This window comes from Coffea eugenioides, chromosome 11, assembly GCF_003713205.1.
Source record: "Coffea eugenioides isolate CCC68of chromosome 11, Ceug_1.0, whole genome shotgun sequence".
Lineage (NCBI taxonomy): Eukaryota > Viridiplantae > Streptophyta > Magnoliopsida > Gentianales > Rubiaceae > Coffea > Coffea eugenioides.
In genome coordinates this window covers 16,923,473-16,929,472 of record NC_040045.1, presented here as the reverse complement: position 1 = coordinate 16,929,472, position 6,000 = coordinate 16,923,473, and positions in this window count along the sequence as shown.

Genomic DNA, 6,000 nt, shown 5'->3' with positions numbered 1-6,000 from the left:
CACATAGCAATTCACTTCACACAATTCGAATATCAATTCACATAGCACAATTCAATTGTAGTATCACTTAAGGGAGAGCGAGTGCGGTAAAGTACACACTCATCTCAACAATTCCATAATACTCAATTAACAATTAAAGCATTTATCAACAATTCATGCACTTGACACTCACTAAATCACAATAAGGGAGTAAGTGCAAAAGATCTTTAATGATCCGCTTCGGAATTCTCTTCGAGACCTTCTTGATCGCCTAAAGAAAATGACCAACAATCACTCTTACACATTTTCACAAATTCCTTATTAAATAAGAAAGAATGCACACAATCTTTAAACTTCAAATCAATGTCCTTATAAGAGCTTCAATTATCGAAAATCAAGATTCAAAAGTGAGAATTTTAAAGTTACTAAAGAAACTCGTATTCCCCCATGAAATCGGGTTCAAAACAATATACCAATATCAAGATAAGAAGTCAAGTTCCCAAAATTTCATTTTCTAAGAAATCGGCAAATTTCAGCTTTGCGCGTCAAACTTAGAAAAATCAGATCTTGTACTCAGTAGGTCCAAAATTGGAAAACTTAGTACCATTGGAAACTAGATCCAAAGTACTAAAAGTTACTAGAAGACACATTTCCAAGATTCTAAACAGAAGACATTCAAATTTCAGCTCAAAGTGGCTGATTTGAGCATACAAGACAGTTTCAGTCATGTTTTTCGGCAAATTTTGGAAATTCGGCAAAATTCACAGAAAGTGAACTAGCTTTTGAAATTTTTAACACATTATGAGTTCCTAACAAATTTTCAAACAGGACAAATGGGACTAAATTTGGAGTTTTGAGCATTGATAGATAATAGTCTAAAGTCAGCTGGAATTTGAGCACAAGTCAGGAATTTTTCAGATTTGAAAAGCAAACTTTGGGACATCATTTGGGTATCAAAATGGTCTTAGAATAACACCAAATTTGGTATAATTCAACTTCCAAATGACGACTACACCTCTATCAAATTTCACATAAAAACTCGGACGGGAAGGTAGTTAACAAAACTACCAAAGTTTAGGAAATTCTTAATGCAAATTTGTCTTATTGCTTTCCTTTCCTTTTCAAACATTTTGCCCAATGAAATCAACTCCAATTCTATCCATTTTTTAAACCGAGGTTCTAGAAACACTTAATAAGCATTTGACAAGCAATGGACATCAATATTTTCAAAACGAAACGTCCCATCAAGAAGAAAGGGTTTTCCAGATTTCCAGCTTTGGCACAGTTTATAAATTGAACCATATCTCACTCAATATAACTTGAAATTGAGAATTGTTGGTGGCATTGGAAACTAGAATCAAAACTCTACATTTCATCAGAAGAAATCATTTTCAAAATCAATTCATAAGTAAGAGAAAATAGAGCCACGAAATGCAGCTTGTACCTTCTCTCGGATAGACCATCAGAACAGGACATCAAATTTTGCCGAATCACTACGGCTTACTCATTTCAAACTAGAGGGTGAATTTTATACCGTTCGAAGGCTGCAAATGTCTAGTTTCAAATGCCGCAAATGGTACTCATTTTTGACCTTTGTATAAAGAGATATATTCGATCAAACGGGCACTGTTCAGCTGCCCGGAACACGTTTTCCAGATTTCTTCAAGTTTCAAAAATTCAAGTTTTGCTCAACCAATTCAAATGATTTTTGATAGAAACTTTCTACACACAATACAAAACATATATCAACCAATTTCACAGTCCAATAACCAAAAAATTTTCAAAATTCAAGCAAGACAAGTACAAGACAGATTCGGCCAGTTTCATGCACCAACTTTCCTTCGATTTTCTCTTCATTTCTAACTGTATTCTTCCCATCTAAACACATAACAATCAAAAGCAAGCAATTTACACCTCAAGCCAGCTACCAATAGGCCACCTCAAGACCTCTACCTAAAGATTAAAGCAAAATTTAAACTCCTCAAGTCCGCTACCTAGATTCATGCATAGGGTTCAAACCCTTGCTCAACCAACCATAAATCTTGCATTAAATAGAGAGATTCAAAGTTGACGATGGCTACCTCTTTGTCCTTGAAGAAACCAGAAATTTTTCTGTGAGGACCCGAACAAATTTCTTATTTTTATCTTATTTACTGGCGTATTTAAATATTTATTCACTCATTTTCTTCGAATAATTTATTTCAATCATTTTAAGTCCATATGCATGGAACAATGTCTCCCTTATGTTTTTAAAACGTTTCGTTAGCGAAATTTATTTTTCGGAGCCTCGTTTAGTAAGAAATAGCGAATACACGTTTTCGAGGCAATATTCGATCTGAGAGTGCAATGATCTTAGAGATTTGAGGACTCATGTTTCATTCTTAAAATAGTTATTTTTAAGATTAATTACCCTAATATTAGTTAGTTATATTATCGTTACATGACTTCCTTTTTATTTTCGCTTTAACGCGCGCGAATTGGAAGTTCGCGTAAATCGAGCGGGAACGGCTAAGTAGAAATTTAAGAAACTAATACTAGACTACTAAGAGTGAACAATTATAGTATTAAAGGAATTACAATAGAGGTTTAGTGCACAAGTGAAACAAACCCGAGAGAAAACGGACACGAAACGCTCGCGCGCGACACCATTCTTAGTTGACTTTTTCACAAACTTTGGCCACAAGTCCTTAAGCTTCCAAGGGAAGCTTCATTAATCAGCTCTCTCTCTCTCTCTCCTCACTCACCATAGCTGGCCAAAACTTAGTAAGGAAGAAGAAGAAAAACTCTTCACCATTTCACTTCAATTCTTGCTCCAAATCCTTCACAAATCGTCACACAACTTCCAAATCATTTGGAGATTCACTTAAGCTAGGAGATAGGCATCATCTCACAGTTTTCTTGGGCCTTTAGAGGTGCAAAAAATTCTGGTTTCTCTCAAGGATTAGGAGGTAATCATCCAATCTTTTAATCTCGGCTTTAGTGGGTTTAATCTTGGCTATGAAGCTTGTAGCTTCATTATTGATGTTATTATTTGAATTGGAATGGTTGAAGTGGGCTCTATGAAATCCCACCTTGGTTGTATGGAATGATATGATTATATAATGCTTTGTTTGAGTTGTTTAAGTATTGTTTAAGATGATTATGGATATAGAATTGAAGGAAAGTTGAAGGAAAAATTTCGCAGGAATGCTAGACAAATCTGTCTTGTTTTTGCTGTACCTGTATTTCGAATTTTGGGGGCTCAAATGATTGTGAAACTGATGTGTATATGTCATATAGTGTGTATAGAAAGTTTCTACCAAAAATCAATTGATTTGGTTGAGTAAAAGTTGAAATTTCGAAATGAAAGGCAAACTGGAAAACGTGTTCTGGGCTGATGAACAGTGTCTCTTTAATTGAACATATCTCTCTGTACAAAAGTCGAAATCGAGTTTTGTTTGTGGTATTTGAAACTAGACATTTGTAGCTTTCCAACGGTACAAAATTCACCATCTAGTTCGAACTAAGTGATCTGTAGTGGTTCACCAAATTTGTCTGTTCTGTTCTGGTGTTCTGTTCGAATAGCAGTGGGAAGCTGCAACTTGTCACCTGAATTCGAACTACCTATGAAGTGATTTTCAAAATGTTGTCTTCTGATGAAATGTAGCCTTTTGAATCTAGTTTTCAATTCCACTGACCATTCTCAATTCCAAGTTGAATTGAGTGAGATATGGTGCAATTTGTAAACTGCAGCAGAGCTGGAAAACCCTACTTTTTGCTGGCCAACTGATTTGGTTGTTTGTGAGATGCTTTGCTTTGAAAATTTTGATGTCAACCAACTATCAATTATTTTTGAAATGTTTCTTGGACCTTGGTTTCACAAATGAATGAAAACGGGACTGATTTCGTGGTGTAAAATGTTTGAAAAGGAAAAGAAAACAAGAAGACAGATTTGTCTTGGAAATTTCTTGAACTTTGGTAGTTTTGTTAACTACCTTCCCGTATGATTTTTTACATGAAATTTGATAGAGGAATAGTCCACATATGGGAGTTTAATTGTACCAAGTTTGGTGTCATTATAATACCATTTTGATACCCAACTGAAGTCCCAAAATTTGTTTTCAAATCTGGAAAATTCACAGAACAGTCTTCAATTTTGGCCAACTTTGAGCTACTATATTTTGGCACTCAAAACTCTGAATTTAGTTCTGCTTATTGTGTTTGAAACCTTGATTGGAATTATTATTGTTTTACAAATTTCAGAGGCTAGTTCACTTCCTGTGAATTTTGCCGAATTTCCAAAGTTTGCCGAAAAACATGATCGAAACTGTCTTGTATGCTTATATCAGCCACTTTGGGCTGAAATTTGAATGTCTTCCATTTAGAATCTTGAAAAGGTGTCTTCTAGGAACTTTTAGTATTTTGAACCAAGATTCCAACGGTATAAAGTTTCAAATTTTGGACCTACTAAGTGCAAGTTCTGATTTTCCTAATTTCGATGTGTAAAACTGAAATTTTTCAACTTGATGAGAAATGAGTTTTTGGAAACTCTTCTCTACCCTTTGATAATGATTGACCGTTCTTAAACTCGATTTCATGGAGGAAATCAGTTTTTCTTATGTTAATAAAACCTCACTTTTAAACCTTTATTTTGAGTGGCTAAAGTTCTTTGTTTGAGGTATTGACTAGTCTAAATGAGTGTGCCTTCTTTCTTGATTAATACGTGATTGTGAGTGAGAAATACTTGTTAATTGTTCAGGCGCTCAAGGAGATTTCGAAGGGAATCTCGATGCGGACACTTAAAGCTTTGTTTGCTCACTTATTTTGTATCGGTGAGTGTCAAGTGCATGTTAAATACTTACGTGATTGAAATGTGAATTGTACAAGTGTTATACATGATATGTAAACTTGTCGAGACGAGTGTGTACTTTATTGCACTCGTTCTCCTTTATTTGACTTATACGTGTATTATATGTGAACATGACTTGTATGCCGATCAGAGTGAATCTCGTCGACTATTATACGTGTACTCGTGGGGGACGCCCAAATCTCAGTGGCCAATCTTGCGACTTGAGCCGGCATGGGCTTGGTCGAGAAGTTTGATGAACCATGAGAATATATCATAGCAAAACCTGATCTTTTGAGATCTTGTTCGGCATACTCGTGTAGTATCGCCTTTTTCGTGCGTGTTTGGTTACGGATCCGAGAGCGTGTAATGGTGGATGAAGGAAGTAGTAAGTGGAGTTTCTACGGACTTAATACCTACCCGGATGACGGAGTGTCATCACGAGGGGGAATCGGATTGAGCCTTGGCGAAACAAGTGGAAATTAGCTCTTGAGAGCTCTCGTATTCTTAACAAGTGTGTTATATTATAAATTGTGAATTACTTGAACTTTTTGGCTTTAACTCTTTTGATTAGTACCTTGGTTGTAATTGTTTAGTCGACTTATAATGGTTGTATTTTGGGACTTGATGCACTTTTGATTGGGGTTGAATGTAATTGATTAGATATCTTATGGAAGTTGTCTATTTTGAGAAAGTGGATGTATTTTGAGACTTGTAATGTAAGATTGAATATCTATGTATAAAAGTGACTTCTTTTCTTACGTTGTCTGATATTAATAGTTATTATTGTATTAAACTCGAACGGGAATCGTACCGAGTTCTGGCGAGAGTGTGAGGACTTGCAAATTCCTTATATTTTTATCAAAAATGCCTTTTTATTTGGAAATTATTCATTTATTATAGCCCTACTACCCAATCATTCCATAATAAGTGCAAATGAACCTAGAAAGTAGGGTTTCACTTTTCGTTTTCAAGTTGGAGCAAGTTAGGGTTTTCACGTGTATCCGTAGTGTAATTATCCAGTACGGAGCGAGGATCAAATTTGGTGCTTAAGAGTGAATTTTAGGTGAGAAATAATATGTGATTAGAAGCAATGATATAAAGTTAGTGAATAGGAAGAAAAAAAACTAGTACGTGTGATTTAAGGAAAAACGGTGCGAACCGACGTGTACCGTGCACTACCGATTGAACACACC